The 17,358-nt window shown below is 45.1% G+C and overlaps 1 protein-coding gene across 2 annotated transcripts in view; it reads right to left on the bottom strand.

Annotated features, from left to right (window-relative positions):
• The window catches only part of DISP1 (dispatched RND transporter family member 1), a 128,024-nt gene extending 111,477 nt beyond the window's left edge, over positions 1–16,547 (bottom strand). For both annotated transcript variants that reach the window (XM_053308420.1, XM_053308390.1), the window contains exon 1: positions 16,275–16,547. The gene's annotated coding sequence lies outside the window, so the exon portion shown is untranslated. The remainder of the gene's footprint in view (positions 1–16,274) is intronic.
• Between the last annotated feature and the right edge of the window lie 811 nt (positions 16,548–17,358).

Consider the following 17,358-nt stretch of genomic DNA (forward strand, 5'->3'; position numbering starts at 1 on the left):
TGAGCGTCCGAAACCTCTGGAGAAGGAGGAGCGTGATTCTCTGTTTTGGTCATGTGGAAAGGATTGGTTGTAGGGCTGGCAGAAAGAACGAAAGGAACTATGGGCGCCGCGAAAGGAAGACCGGAAATCTTTCTTAGCGGCTGGCATGACTTTCTTTTTGTCTTTGGTATCCACCAGGATGGGGTCCAGTGACTCGCCAAATAGGGAGGAGCCCGAAAAGGGGGATGCCGTCAGGGCCATCTTGGATTTGGTATCAACATGCCAGGATTTGAGCCAGAGGATCCTGCGAACCGCGACATCGGAGACCAAGGCCCTGGAAGATTGCTGTATAATATCCAGGCTGGAGTCCGCTGTCAGAGCCGCGGCCTTGGCCATCTTGTTAATCCCCTGGCATAGTTTGGTATTTTCCGGGGGGGGCCAATTGCACCAGCTCTTTAGCCCAGAGGACCGTAGCACGTGCAAAGATGGAGTTGGTAGTAGCCATCTTGATAGCCGACGCAGAAGCCTCATGAGCTTTCTTTAGCAGGGCGTCACAGCGTCTGTCTTCCTGGGATTTAAGTTGTTCCTGGTGTTCAGATTGGACTAGCGCCCCCGACTTCAGTTGGGCGACAGGTGGATCCACCTTAGGAATCGCGATGAGAGAAGCCACATCTGCAGGTAGGAGATAGTGTTTCTTTGGAAGGCTGCCAATCAGCTTGGATGAGGTGGGACGTTGCCACTCAGCACACATAACCTTCTTGAATAGAGGGGGAAAGGGAACAACAGGGTTATTCGGTTCTGTGGGTGGAAAAACCTGTTGGTCAAAGGAGGTGATAGTGGTATTGGAAGGATCCTCCGTGGGGGAGACATCCTTGATTGTGTGTTTAGCTTTAGCTAATAGGATCTCAAAATCTGAAGATGAGAATAATCTGGTGGAATTAGAAATAGGGGGGTTGATTTCTTCCTCAGACAACTCTCCCTCCTCTTTTCCAGAATCAGAGTCATCAACTGGAACCAGCGGATGTGAATGCGAGGACTTCTCCTCGGAGGAGGAGTGCTGAATAGGTAGCGGGGCAGGTAAGGTCGGTAAGTGGGGAGGGAGTTGAGGGTTAGGGGGTTGTGAGGGGGGAGGTAGCGTAGGATTAGGGAGGGTAGGTTTGGATGGAGGGAGAATACGCCTCTGAGGTGAGGTAGAGGAGGAAGATGAAGAATTCCTCTTGGCTTGCTTCTGCATCTGAGAGCAGGAGGTCTTGGTAGAAATTGACCCCTCTCCCACTTGGGGATAGCTCTGCGCCTAGGGCTAGAGTCTGGGGAAGATGAAGAGAGGCGATTGCCAGCCAGTACTCTGGTCCTCCTACGCCCCCTATGCTCTCCTGGTACAGAAGGGACAGCCACACTTTGTAATGGGAGAGCAGAATTAGGGACACCAGTTAAGGGAGCCTGATGCAGAACAGGCTGGTTTGAATCAGAAAGGGCTGTATTTGGCAAGCCCGTAGGAGCTGAGGACACACTGTGGACAGGGTCTCTAGGCTGCCCTGGCTGAACATACAGAGCCGCAGGTGGCTCTAAATTAAATTCTCTGGTGAAAAAAGCTCTCAGCCACTGGGTGGCTTGAGGAGAAAAAGGATCACTACTTACAGTTTGCGGTTGAGCAGGTAGATGAGAAGTGCCTGCGGCTGCGTTCTGGAGCGGGGGGGACAGCGCGGACCAGCTGGTTCCCCCTCTACCGCCAGATCTTTAGAGAGTATGGGAATGGGAGCCGGTAAGGTGCCCACCGGGCTCCAGACTCCAGCAGCAGTCGCTTTAACAATTTTGGCGCGCTCCTTCTTCTCCTTAGGTTTAGAGCCATTCTTTCCTAGTTTCAGTTTCAAGCGGCAGCAAACCAATTGTATAAGGAGCTACTCACTCAGCCGCTTATGCCCCTCAAGTAAAAGACCAGCTTCTCTCTTTGCATCCTTTCGTTATTTCTTCTTTTTAGGAGCAGAGGGCTGGTCATTTAAGTGCTTTTCTTTCTTTGCCGCTTTGCCCGACCATTGCTCGGCGGGTTTAGCGGAGCGGGGCTGTTGGGAGGGATCGGCAAATGGGGGCGGAGCCGCGAGTCCCTGGAGCAATGCAGGCGGGGAAAGAGCTGCAGCAGAACACGCTGCCGAAGCAGCCGGCTGAGTTTGCAAATGGCTCTGCTCTAAAGCCTGTGATAGGAGAGCACTCTCAGAAAGGGAGCCCTGCATTAGCTCCTCAGCGTAAGACGCCTCCATAATAACGAAAAACTAAAAGGAACAATTTGGAGTCTGATTAAGATTGGAAATTAAGAAGAAGAATTTTAAATTAATTCAATTTGTGGTCAAATGGAAACCTGCTCCCTTCCCACCCTTGCACACGAGTAAAGGAAGAGAGGCAGGAAGCAGTAGGGGAGTGAGAGTAAGAGAAAGTCAAAGGTAAGCAGAGAAAAAACCTAACTGACCAGAGCTCTCTCCAAATAGGTCCTATCCCGAGCGAGACAGAACTGGAACTGGGACTGGGTGGTGACCATGCCTTCATTCAAGTCACATGATTCCAGTTCTGTCTCGAGCATGCGCAGTACATCACCCTATCTGAGGATCTCCTACTCAGGGGGAAAAGGTCCCACTCTGAATGAATGTGTACCACACTGCCTTGATCCTGCCGCCCAGAACAAAACTCATTCCGCACACAGATGAAAAAAATGAGCAAACACACTGGCTGGAACATAAATGCACTTGAAGGAAATCAAGTTAGACCTTGCCTTCGAGCCTATTCTGTGGCAGTGATGGCACTGAAGAAACAGTATTTCTCACCATCATTGCATCTTCACAGTGTTATTCAGTGGAGCTTTCAGTGATTTGAGTGAGTCTTCTTTAGCTTGGCCAGCAAAATGAGACAATAAATAAGTCACAGACCTCCAAGGGACTTAAACACTTTGAGAATAAAATCACTCACATCCACAGTGTCTTGGGCTCCAATATTAAATGCAGGACTAGCACATCCACAGCATGGATTCTGTATTACAGGATGACTTTCCATTGCTGAGGTCCAAAACTGTAGACTAAGTGCTTGGAGCAATGTGGCCAACCATCCATTTATTTTGCTCTTGCCCTTCTGGTTCATTACATGAAACAGGAGAGGATTATCCAGGTGGTGATAAATGCTTCTTTATGAGAGGGGCTGTTTTCAGCCACCTTGATGGTAAAGGTCCTGTGGCCACTCCTTATCAAAGCTTCTCTGGACCCAGAAAGACAGGGAAAGCACAATCCTGGCAATTCTTCTTGAATTTTCAACAGCTTTTGGTACCATTGACTACAGTATCCTTCTGGACCAGCTCAGGTGGAGCTTATTAACAACTTAGCATTTGTACAGTGCTTTGACTCTGCAGAGTGCTTCACATTGACTATCTTGTTGTAATTATTACAATAGCCTCTGCAAGGCAAGTATTATTCCCATATTGGCTAGGGGGCTATGGTTGAGAGGGAGTACCTTGCCAAAAGCCACCTAGTGAGTTCATAGAAGAAGTGAGATTTGGACCAGGGACGTCCTGATTCGTAGCTCAGTCTTCTTAGGCTTTATTCTGCACCACCTCTGCACAGCACAATGCTCCAGTAGTTCTATTATGATCAGAATAAATCACCAGTTAAGAATTTATACATGAGGATCTTTTAATACAGCCTCTCTACCAAGACTAGCAAAAATTCCTAATAACCAAGGCAAGAGCTGTTCTTTGAGGGCATATGAAAATGCACATTTTTCCACTTTGAGATAAGAAACTACCATCAGAACTACAAAAACAAAACTATAAAAATGAAGAGCTACTGGGGTAAGGGTGCAGACTACTTGAAAAGCACCACCACTATTCTGTAGAATTGCCAAATGATCTAAAAAATACTTCAACATTTTTCTAGTCACTTTGAGAATGTAAAAGAGCATAGGCCATAAATAAATCAGACATTCTTAATGTAGTTCTTGAAGTCAGCTTGGAGTTGGGGTGGGGGGTGACTTTAAAGCCATAAAATCACTGCAGGCAAAACAATATTCAGATGTGAATGAATGCCAAAGTGAAAACCTATATTTTAAGAACAGTTTTGGACGAAGAAGCATGCATGATGTGTAGGCATGTCTGAAGCCTATATGGCATATTAGAAAGCAAGCAGGAACAAGTTTTGCAGACAGAGCAGTCTACCTCATGGAAGGCTGGTTCCAAAAACTAGAAAGCGGCAATCTCAAAAACACTTAGTAGGAAGCAAGTCCCACTAAACTCAGTGGAAGTTACTTCCAAGTACAAATATTTTGGATCAGGCTGCAAGTCTCTAAACAGCAACATAAAGCTGTCAATGGCAAATTACATTCCACTGCAGTAAAATACTAGGATGCACATGCACTCTGATCAACAGACATCTTTTAGGTAACTATGGTAGAAATTCAGACGAACAATGCTTAGGATAATGACAAACCTTGAGCAGTTCCATAATTACAGTGTTTGCTGATTGGGCTAGATCTTTACTCTCTGTTATTCGTTATAAAAAGTTTTTTAAATTCCTGGAGGTCCCAAATAAAGTTGACTCACTTATTCAGATACTAATGGAGATGTATGTTATGTGCTGTGTGCACATACACACACACCCCTTTTTCCTTCTCATGAGGCTACTAACGCTACGCTGCAACCTCCTCCTTAAAAGGACACTCTAATCTGAAAACACTCACTTCACACAAAAAGTAGTTCTTGACAGAAGAGATGAACCTGAAAGCCGCCACTATCACTTTTACTGTTCAGTTCAAACTGATCCCCCACACACCGCAAACTAGGCTTTCAAGAGGCAACACAGAAAAACATACTATATGCAATCTGTGCAATCTATATAGTTCAGATGAACTCCCAGCTCACACTTCTACCACTACATACTGTCCATTTAAGGACAGAAGCACTCAACCTGTTAACTCCTAGTATCATCAGAAAATTTAGAGGAAGGGAAAGATAATTGCTTGGGAGCAACCTTCATCTTTCATTTGAGAGAAAACCTATCAAGTCTATCATCTCCCCAGAAACTACAATGGGGCAAACACACAGTGAACAGTATGTACACTTGAGTGAGTTTGTGACATCAGGTGATAGAGGATCAATGTCCTTCCCTCTACTCATATCTTTCCACATGCTTACATCCCAAATGGCATGCAGGTATCGAGTAAATTCAAATTACTGCCTAAGCACTACGTGGTAGCCATCTTAGGTTCACATGCTTGGAGGGGCCCCAATAATAATGGCAGTAACGGCCATGTGTAACAGGACTGGAAAGTCACCACAGGGCCAGCTTGTCTCTCCCTCCACTTTCCCCAGAGAGATAATGTAAGTGTGATGATGCAAAGGTAGTCTCCCCCTACTTTGCACCATCATACTGCAAGGCAATTTAACAAGAAAGGAGAGAAGGATTAGTTGTGCTGGATTCAAGCAGTAGAAAGGTTGTGTGTGCATGTACCCTCAAATGAGATGAATATGAAAAGACTGTCTGGGGTAAGGATGTCCAAGCACTTTTTCGGCAGGGGGACTAAACACTTTTTTTTTTTTAAGAGAGCAGGTCCTTCCCTGCTCTCTACCACCCCATGCAGCTTTCTGCTGGGATGGCGCATATCCCTAGAAGCCCCATGCAGTGTCAGCATGCATATGGTATCCATGCATGTGCAGGCACCATGTGCATGGTCAGAATAAAAGATGGACAAACTTCCAACTGTCCTTGTTATTGAGAAACACTATCTTATTTATACAGGCACATATTTATTTCATGTTGCTACTACGTGGTGGCAATATTACTCCTTTCATATTGACAATTTAGATACATGCTCAATTAGTTGCCCATGATTAAAATAATTTTATCCTTTATTGCAGCATTTTCTTCCATGATTAGTTAGCAATAATAAAATTTACATACTGCTTTTCTCTCAAAATGAAAATTAGTAATCTGACATTTTTTTAAAAAAAATAAAGATAGTATTGTTAATGGAGATGTATTCAAACTGATCTCTCACCAGGGCTAATTAATAGCCTCAGTTGGCCTGAACTAGGCTAAGTGTTTATAGTTTTATTTTCAGCAGACCCATATGATTATAGTATTATAAAAGATAACCAATTCCTCTCCCCTGTCTATAATTGATTCTACTAATTCAGCATAATAAAAGAATAAAATGTCTGAAATGACTGTTGCTGGTCTTTATTTTGTGTTTCTTTTTAGATTGTGAGCCCTTTGGGGACAGGGATCCATCTTATTTATTTATTATTTCTCTGTGTAAACCACCCTGAGCCATATTTGGAAGGGCGGTATAGAAATCGAATGAATGAATGAAACAAAAAACTAAAACAGATTTTCTAATAAAGAATGCTCCTATTAACTTCATAGAACAAGACCAGATTTAACAGGAAAAGGCCACCATGTGACAGGATACAAGTGAAATTCATCCAATGAATTTTGCCCACTTCTCTAAATTTCATTATGAAGAATGAAGATAAACCATAGAAGAATTCCCACACTGAAGCATATAAAATATTGCAACAAGGAAAACTAAGAAAAGACAATCAGCACTGCTCAATTTAGGCCCCCAGCTGTTTTTGGACTACAACTCCCATAATCCCCAGCCACAGTGGCCAATAGCCAGGGATTATGGGAGTTGTAGGCCAACATCTGCAGCAGGGCCGAAGCTGAGCAGCCCTGGGTCAGACAGAAGCAGGTTTAAACAGGCCACTGGATGTAGGAGACTAGGCACATAATGGGCAAACACAAATTATAAGATATTTTCATTCAGAGTTGCAAGAACAATGAGGGCTACAGTCAGAACTGGCATTTTCTGCCAAAAGAGAGAGAGGGTATATTCCAAGTAATTTTGTGGCATGATGATGATGATGTCTTGGAACTCTATTCTAACAGTTTTGTTTGAGTAGTCGAGCAAGCATTTTCACCCTGTTGAGACAGACACATGTACCCAAGCAGTAATTTATAGTTGCGAAATAAAAGGATTCCAAATGAAGTTTTTTTAGTTCACACCTTTAAATCAGCCACTACCCTGAAGCACAACTGTAATTTGAGAAATACCATTCTCAGCAACATTCCAGTTGAAATGGGGGGTGTTGAATTGTTCCCACAGTTAATTCTTTTTATTTGTTTAGCTCCCAAACTGAGCCTTCAATTTCTAAATAAATTCACTCTGGAACAACAAAATACAATTAGCTTAAAAGAAATAGAACAATTCACATTCCACTTCTCTAAAGGCACAGAGATTGAGAGAAAATTGAATCATTTTAAGCTTTCTGAATGTTTTGAAAGTTAAGCATTTCCAACTGCAATGTGTAATGCAAAGCACACAATGTTTAACAAAGCTTGAGCAGTTTTCTGTACAGGAACACTACTGAAAGCATATCTTCAGAGGGGAAAGCGAAAAAGTCTATTATTCTAAAATAAATTTATGTGGGTGTAAGTGTTCCATAAACATAGTAAAACCTAGGTTAAATAGCTTCTCTGAAGAACTACAGTATTAGCACAAAAACATGAAGCTAGGTGCAGAAATCTCTATGGGATTGTATATTGTGGGGTTGCACACTACCCTTTTACTACAAAGCACATGCAAACAACAAAAAAACAAAAAAACAAAAAACCCACACCCCAACAAAGGTTTGCAATATCTATGCCTAACCATTTCAACTCTTGGATAGATTCTGAGAACTTTTGCATTTTTCTCTCCAAAACCATGTTTAACCTCACAAGGTTTCAGCAATAAGTTTGAAAAATATGAATGGGAGAGAGAGAGAGGAAAAACTTACTGCAAAAGTAATGTTATTACTTCACATGGCATAGTGGTTAGAGTATTGGACTAAGACTGGGAAGACCCGAGTTCAAATCCCCATTCAGCCATGAAGCTCACTCAGTGACTCGGGCCCAGTCATGTATCTCTCAGCGTAACCTATCTCACAGGGTTTTTGTGAGGATAAACATAGACATGTACACTGCTCTGGGCTCCTTGGAGGAAGTGTGTGATATATGTGTATGTAAATAAATAAATAACCTGAAGGCACTTAAAGGAAGACCGGCTTCAAGGAGGGATGCTGGTCTTAGGAAGCTGCCATATACTGAGTCAGACCACTGGTCTATCTAGCTCAGTATTGTATTCACAGATTGGCAGTAGCAACTCCAAGGCTGCAGGCAGGCATCTCTCTCAGCTCTATCTTGGAGATGCCAGAGAGGGAACTTGGAACCTTCTGCTCTTCCCAGAGTGGCTCCAACATTTGGTTTGGCACCACCCCGGCACATGACTTAATCAACTGCATCCAAGCTGTGCTGTGCATGATGCAGAATCCAGAATGCCACAAGCTGCTGTTCGATGCAATGAATTACCACTTGTTACCTTATCAGCAAAATGAGCTGCAGTCCAGGAGGACCAAGATCCGAGGAGGCCAGAAGGTGGTCTCCCATTCAAAAGCAATCAGAGTAGACCCTGCTTAGCTAATAGGACAGGTCATGCTTGGTCCGCCCCGGTTTGCATTTGGGTGGGTGATTACATGTGAATGCTGTAAGATATTTCCCTTACAGGATGGGGCTGTAGCTCAGTAATAGAGCATGCAGAAGGTCCCATGCTCACTCCCTGGCATCTCCAAGCAGGAATGGGAGAGACTCCTGCCTGGAACCTTGGAGAGCCACTGCCCATCAGCATAGCCAATACTGAGCTAGATGAACCAATGATCTGATTTGGCTTAAAGCAGCTTCCTATATTCCTAAGACCATGGGCACTCTCTGCCATCATCCATCACAACTGCTCCTCAATTCTCTCCTACCAAAGACTCATCCAAACAGTACAGCTACTAACATGGTTTTGCATTTAATTTGGTCTGGCTTTTCATACCAGAGCACAGCAATCGTGCTTTAATACTCAACTGTAACCAACCAGAGTTTCATCCAGTTAATCCCTGAAAACTGGGCAAAGAGGCAGCTTTTAAAGTGGTGGCTAAGTCATTGCTTAGGCGGCAAAGGTGAGTTATCTGCATCAGTTCTGTGTTGAGGTAGTTACTTGCAGCATGGCTGAGTCCACACAGTTCTGCATACTTCCCAGCAGGGGGAGCTCTCATTTATGAGAGGCAGAGCCCCATACCACCACAGTGATGGGACTCCCCATACACCTCCTTCTGCCACATCCCATCATAGCTACAGAGCACACAGTACTCAACAGAGAGAGCCACAGTGAGAGCATAATACTGACGTGATGATGCAGCTTTGGTGCATGGGCATACAGGGGGCAGTTGTCTCCCGCTGGACTGAGCAAGTCCCACTGATTTCAATGGGGCATACTCCCAGGTAAATGGCTATAGAAGTGGAGGCTTCCCCTCCATGCACAGAAAAAATCCTGTGGACACTCATGCTTTGGTGAGTGCATCTGCTTTGCATGCAAAAGGTCCCAGTTTCACTCCCTGGCAGCCCCAGATAGGGTTGGGAAAGACTCCTGCCTGAAACCCTGGAGAAACGCTGCCAGTCAGTGTAGATAATACGGAGCTGGATGGGCCAATAGTCTGACTTGGTAGAAGGCAGCTTCCAATGTTCCTCTGAAGCATTACCTTTACATTACATCTTACATTTAACTGAGGGAGAGCAACTGCCCCTATTCAATCCAGCAGAGTGTTACTCCAATGGGTGTTGCTGCCCCCATCACGCTATGTGAAATGTTTTTGTTGAGAAGTGGTATATACATAATATTCTTTAAACTTTTGAAACACTTGTGCTGCCAAAAGTCTTCAGTACTGAGCTAAGTTATTGTTTTTAATATGAAGAGGATTTCAAGGAAAAAAAGTATTAATGCAAGATTTGTCACTCGAGGCAATTCAGGAGTTTTCAAAACTTAGTTGTGTTTAGCTGTGTGTTGCATTGGTATTATAACTCACTGGCTCTTATATAGGAAGGAGGATGTGGAGACATTGTTTGAGATGAAATTTAGTTGCAGGATTGCATTTTCTTGCTGCACTTTATTTTTGCAAACAGTACTAAGTAGGCATTATCTCATACTGCTTGGGAGATGGCAATGTTAAACCCCTCCTGTATTCTACTAAAGACAACCACAGGGTTCTGTAGTCACCAGGAGTCAACACCGACTGGATGGCACACTTCACCTTTACTAAGCACTCAGTGATCCCAGTTACAAGACCCTGACAACAGTTTTGGGATGTTCCAAGATCCCATCATGTGAGCTAGGTTCAGAAACTATTCCCCTCCCCACTCCCAAACACTAGCTTTTGTTGTCATCCAGTAGGACCAAGTTCTTTGAAGGGATCCAGCAAGAGTTGACTCTATAACTGTGAAGCCACAACTCACTGTACAGTTTTGCACACAGCTAACATTTGACACATGACTTTTTCCAGGCTTCCTAGCTCCACTGGTTGCACACTATTTGACAGCTGCAGAACTCAAGCCAGCAGAGGAAAAGTTAACTGAATCCACCCAACTGGTGAGGTTGCATCCTGTATCAAGATTCACATTTGGCTGCCCAGAAGGATCCTCGATTTAAGTCTCAAGTAATGAATTTTGAGGGAGAAATGAATCTCAAAGAAGAATGTTGTGCACAGTATTTGAAAAGAGATGTTTTACTTGCCAAGCTGACACACACTGCAGTAAAAGCTGAAGATTTAGGAGTCGGTTTTAAATTGGAATTTGTCCCTTTCCAAGGAAGCCCTTTAAAATGCAGTCTGGATTCCCCATGTTCCCCTGCAGTTGGTGTCTACATCTCCAACACAGAATGAGTGGCAGCGGGGGGGGGGGGTGTCATGGTATTTACTCTGGGATGATTTCTTGCTGCTTTTTCCACCCAATACCACCTCAGAAATTCCAAATATATAAGGACAACAAAACCAGACCACTTCCTCCTAACCCAAAATCATACTGCATGATTGAGAGGGTTACGTGTTTGTTCTACCTTCTCCAAATGGGCAAGCAAGCCTACAGAAATATAGTTCTTATTCCCATAAGGAACCCTTCAACACCCACAACCAGTTGGGTATGCAATGGGGCGAGAAGGTTAGCAGTATGAGAGAATAATTGTTTACATCATAAATTATGGCATGTTTAATGCTACAGTTCTCCAGCTTGAGAAATCAGTATTGTAGGCTTGAGGAGCACAGGTGTGTAACAAGGTTCACCTTGATTTATAACATTTGTACGATAGTGATACTATAACACTGAAAGATCTTGATGTGCATTCATTTAAGGGGTCAACAACATTCTAACCCAACTCAGCTATAAAGTGACTAATTTCAAACCTCAATAGACTTATGATGGCAAACACAGACTTGCTATCCAGAAATAACAGTCTGGCAATACCTTTATTAGGACCAATCAAAATGGTACAAACTTGTGAGCAGCAAGCTTTCAAGTTCTCCAGAACTTTCATCAAACTGGATGGCAAAAGCATGAAGGGTGGGCAAAGCTGGGCTTGATGGCAGAAACTAAGACTGCAGTTTATAAGGGACAAACAAGGTGTATGCACACAAATGTGCGCTATAGTGGATGCTCTGCACCGGAATTGGTTCTTTCTCTCTATAAAACAACCATAGAGGGGCAGTCCTGGTCTCCCCCCACCCTTTAGCTCTCTCCCAAAACACTGTTTTCCTGGCAAGAATTGCCACCCTGAAGAGCCGATTTGCCCATGAAGCAGATATTCCCTGAGATGGCCTCTTCTGGGGCAAGTCAGTCACTTCAGGAGGTCCTTTTTCAACAGGAAAACAGCGTGAGGAGGAAAAGAGTTACATTCCCCAAGCACCATATTCAAAAGCAAGATTGCCCCTTGTACCCCATGGCTGCTTTTAGAGCAGGGCTACACTACTTCACCCCTCCAGCTGTTGCTGGCCTACAACTTCCATCATCCCTGCATTTGGCCACTGTGACTGTGGATGATGGGAGCTCTAGTCTAAAAAAACTGGATGGCCAAAGTTCTGCAACCCTATTTTAGAGGAAGAGAGGTGCTTCAGGGAGGGAGCAAGGTGCTGGCATGCACATTTAGTTTGATCCCAAGAATTTTAATGTAAACTGTCCTGAGCCTTTTGGAAGGGTGGTATAAAAGTTTTAATTAATTAATTGATTGATTAATGAGAGTCCTGAGATGGAGCACAGAAGGAGCTACACAGACTTAAGTTGATTAGTCTCACTGGATACTTGACATACATGGATGCCGGCAAGGCTGTTTCCTTTTTCTAAGTTTTAGAAAACAGAACCAAACTGCTCGATTTTATCTTTTATAAAAATGAGGAAACAGTAAATATTAACTCTTTACCCCTACAGCTCTAAGTGCCTCCTGTAACCACTGTCCAGTACTTGTTAGGCTAACCAACAAGCCTACTCAGAGGTGTGTGTGTGTGTGTGTGTGTGTGTGTGTGTGTGTGTGTGTGAGAGAGAGAGAGAGAGAGAGAGAGAGAGAGAGAGAGAATATGACTGCACATAGATTCATTGGGGGGAAATGAACCTGGTACAGGCGCCCTTAAAATACAGGATTAAGAACCTGAGAAATGTCCTGCTGGATCAGGCCAAAGGCCCATCTAGCCCAAAATCCTGCTTCATGTAGTGGCTGGTCAGGGAGTTGGCCTGCTTCATGCAATGGCCAATCATCTGGAAAGTCTGCAAGTGGAGAAAGTGCATTTCTCCACTTTCCGACAGAAAGTGCATTGAACATAATATGTGAATAACTATACATGCACAGATCTCTATGTCCACACACTGTACATGGGCTGAACATGATGTGAGAAGAGGGTTCTTATCTGCATAATTTATCCTACAATCCATTTTAAGACGCTTATGAACTGTAAGACTTTGGATTAGGATACCACACCCAGCAAAACCCTCTCCCCTTTGCCATCCAACTTGATTAAGAGTTAGCAGTTGTGTGTCATTTTGGCTGATCCTTGTATTAGACTGTTTGGATGTTCTCCATTGGATCTACACAGCTACCCATGTCTGTGGACTTCAGAAATGCAACCTTTATTGAAGACTCTAAAAGAGGTTTGTTTTTTAAACTCCAAGAAAGAAAGAAAGAAAGAAAGAAAGAAAGAAAGAAAGAAAGAGAAAATATTTGCAGCTTCTGCTTCTTCTGTAGATTAAAAACAATAGCAAAAGTTCATGTTAAAGGACAAGCAGTAGTCTGGTTACGTAAATGTTGTGGTTAAAGAATATAAGAACAGCCCTGTTGGATCAGGCCCAAGGCCTATCTAGTCCAGCATCCTGTTTCACACAGTGGCCCACCACCAGATGCCTCTGGGGAGACCACAGGCAAGAGGTATGGCCATGCCCTTTCTCCTGCTGTTACTCCCCTGCAAATTCCTCCCTGTAAATTCCTCTACCAGTTGGTAGAGGCATCGGGCCTCTAAGAGGCACAAGTTAAGAAAGCTCTCTTGGCTTTGAATACATGCTTAGCACAGGAATGGAAATATTCTGAGGTCCTTGTTAAGCACTTCAGAAAACTAAAAGAATGATCAGGAATTTACAGGGAGGAATAATGGTTTAGTTGCACAGCACATGCTTTGCCCACAGAAGGTCCTGTGTTCACTCCCAGACATCTCAGATAGCCGACTGAAAACGACTCTGCATGAAACCCTGGAAAGCTGCTGCCAGTCAGAGCAAACAATACAGAGCTATAGACAGACCAATGGTCTAACCTGCCAGGTTAACATGACCATTTAAGTTCAGATGTAATGTTAGTCAGCTAGGAAAGCTGCTGAAGCTTCAAAAGATAGTTTGACAGGCATTATAAGATGCCCCGTTTTAGAGCAGACAGTTAAGCGACACCGATCACAAAGTTCTAACTATACAAATTCAATCTTTCATACTTGCCCCAAGCATGTCAGCCAATAAATACACAGGCCTCTTTGATGTATAAAGGCCTTTTTTAAAAGCCCATTATACCTTGTGTGCATAAACCATCTGAATAAGAGTTTAGTACCCAACTCAAATATACAAGAATGAAAATCTTTCATCACAGACTCAAATAAGGACATCTCCTTTGAGGTAAAGAATGAGCAATCAATGGCACATTTCCATTTCTCTGCATAAAAGAGGACTCCACCAGATGAGTATGCATAAAAGAGGACCGATCAGAAGGGTCAAACAGCTCTCATTTTGCAGATCAGGAAGCATCATTTTTGTAATTCTAAACCTGACTCCAGAACAACCCCCTTCAACCCATGAGAACCCCTGAATACACACAGCTGGACTTCCCATATTTATCTTAGGGGTATTCCAGAAGGAAAAGGTACTTAAATCTCCCTGGTCACCTCTTGTATTCCCAGCGGCATGTTACAGCACCCAACTGGAACACACAAAGTTGGTCTGGGTACATCTTAATGCAACTGAACTTGCAATCTTATACAAACTTATTAGAAAGGAAGTCCCATTGAACTCAGAGGGACTTACTTCTGAGTCAATGTGCTTAAAATTGCACTATCACAGTTTCCTTCTCAAAGTACACACCACTGGGGCTATTTTCTTTGCCAGAACAAATTGAAGCAATGCTTTTGCATATAAAAGACGTACAAGACAGAACAGTTACAGAAATCAGGACCTAGGTTTGGGGTTTAAATCACCCAGAAAGTATCTGACTGCCTAGCAATCGCCCTCTGTTCCAAAAGATAAAACCAAACACACAACATTCAGTCTCATTTTTGGTGGGCTGGACACAAAAAACTGTGTGTCTTTCAAAGGGAACGGGGACAACAGATAGGGAAATTGTGTACACAGTTAGCATGGGAAGCTGCAGTATATGGAGTCAGACCACTGACCCCCTAGCTCAGTACTGTCTACACAGACTGGCAGTGGCTTCTCCAAGGTTGCAGGCAAGAATCTCTCTCAGCGGAACAGGTGCCCTCATACCAGGGAATTGGAACGTGCGTCCCCTTCTCGTAATCAGGTTAGTAAACCTATATGTCATTTATGCAATGCTCTTGCATAGGAACAGGGAGGGAAGACGCGACCAAGAGGTTCACATGGCTGAGACAGTAAATCTTTTCTGGAAAAGTTTGTATAGTTATGTGCAAAAAGACAAGTGCATCTCTTCTAAACAGCAATGGGACAAATTATGGAAATGGACATTGGACATAAGCCCCCCCCCATTACCTGATGTGCCTTGTAATCCCCCATCCCCAAGTTACAGTACTGCCTGCATATACTTTATAACCCTGTGGGTCTCCAAATCCTTGTGTGTAAATCCTTGTAGATATATGATGTACAAACAACTACTTTGTATATAATTGTGCTTTGGCAACGTACTGTATGCTTTGGTAGTTTGTTGGTTCAATAAAAGAAATCTTGTCCTATTAAAAAAAAAATCTTGTCCTATCTTGGAGATGCCACGGAGGGAACCTTCTCTTCTCAGCGCAGCCCCATCCCCTAAGGAGAATATCTTCAGTGCTCACACATGTAGTCTCCCATTCAAATGCAAACCTAGGCAGACCCTGCTCTGCAAAGAGGACAATTCATGCTTGCTATGGAGAAATGGCTTGACTAGCAAGCCATAGGCTGCCAGTTTAAATCCCTGCTGGTATGCTTCCCAGACTATAGAAAACACCTATATCAGGCAGCAGCTATATAGGAAGATGCTGAAAGGCATCTTCACACTGCACGGGAGATGGCAATGGTAAACCCCTCCAGTACTCTACCAAAGAAAACCACAGGGCTCTGTGGTCTCCAGGAGTCGACTCCGACTCCACGACACACTTTACCTTTACCACCAGACCTGCCCTCCTCCCTTAATTGTCCCGAAATTGTACCTACGCAACTCAACCTACCCAGAGAGAAGAGGTTTGTGTTAAAAGGAGGGCACCAAAGCGAGACCGTGGTTGGTGCAAATGAAAATCTCAGCCCTCCCCTTAAACAACAGCATGCATTCCTCAACAACATTCGGGACTCTGATCGCTCCCATTTGGGCTACCCATCAATCCGTTTTGTTTTAAGAGGAGGAGCCCCTCTGGCCCCAGAGCAATCGCAACCTTGACGGAGCACAATGGGAGCCGCCGAGCCAAGAGCTTGTTCCGCGCAAGAGGGACTCCGCAGTACCGCAGCCACCCTCGGCGCAGCGGGATCGGGGAACCCCACGGCGGTTGTGCTGCTCTGCCCTACCTGGCCCTGGCGCGCAAGTCTGGGCCTCCCCGAGGGCAGCCAGAGAGGGGCTCCCCACCTGCCCACAGACCTGGGGCGGTTTCTGAGTCTCGCCCCCCCCCCACCCCCGAGTGCAGCGAAGACCCCCATTGCTAGCTGGGGGCCCTGAGGGGGCGGGTGGGGAGTCGGTACCTGCCCGCTGCAGCTCCTGGGGGCCGCGTGTGAAGCTCGGTCTCTCTCCGTCCTTTCCCTCTTCCCCGGCTTCCCCGCCGCCGCCGCGACCAGCTCGGCTCCCTCCCTTCACTCTGCGTCTCTGGGGCAGGAGGAGGCGAGCAGACCCCTCTGGCGTCCCCAGCCCTGGCCCAGTTACCATGGGACGAGCTCCCTCGCGCTCCGGAAGTCACTGCCGGGAAAGGGACTGGGCATGGGAGGGGGGAGGAGGGGAGGGCCGGTGTAGCTGGACCACCCCCATCTTGGGCGTGGAAAACTCTCCCGCCATCTTGAGCGTGGCACAAATCAGGCTCGGCCTTCCGTCGCCGCTGCTCTTAAAGGGACAGGCGTGAAAATGTGGTTGGGAGGGTTGTGATAATAGATCTCTCGACTCGGCACCCGGGCAGGGGTGGGCAGGCTTGGCCGTTCCGCTGAAACTGAACTACAGCTCCCATGGGAGTTGTAGTTCCAACAGCTGGACGGCCAAGTTTGCCCACCCTTCCCCGGGTGCCGAGTCGAGAGGTCAATTATCACAACCCTCCCAACCACATTTTCACGCCTGTCCCTTTAAGAGCAGCGGCGACGGAAGGCCGAGCCTGATTTGTGCCACGCTCAAGATGGTGGTTTGCCCACCAGGGGCTCATAACAACCTAGTTTAGGGGTGTGTGTGAGTGAGTTTTCGTTTTCGTTTTCTAAAAGGGATTAAGCAAATGTATAGAGAATGGCTCTATCCATGGGTATTAGCTGTGATAGCTAAATGGAACCTCCAGGGCCAGGTGCAGTACTGGGGGACAAACGGCATGGGGTGGGGGCGGTTATTGTTGCCTTCATGCTGTGCTTGGAAGTTTCTCCAAAAGCACCTGACAAACCATTCTTGCACTAGTCTAGTTTATATAGATTTGTTACAGAGGCGGCCCACCAAAGGGTAAGTGAGGGCTGCCCGTCCTGGGCCCCTGCCAGCCACAACCCTTGCATGGCTTAAAGGGGTGTGAGACTGAGTTGAAGAGAAGAGGCTGCTTGCTAGCAGCAGCTTCTGGTTTTCCTGAGCGCCTGTCCGAGGCTTACA

The sequence above is a fragment of the Hemicordylus capensis genome, chromosome 1 (assembly GCF_027244095.1).
Source record: "Hemicordylus capensis ecotype Gifberg chromosome 1, rHemCap1.1.pri, whole genome shotgun sequence".
Lineage (NCBI taxonomy): Eukaryota > Metazoa > Chordata > Lepidosauria > Squamata > Cordylidae > Hemicordylus > Hemicordylus capensis.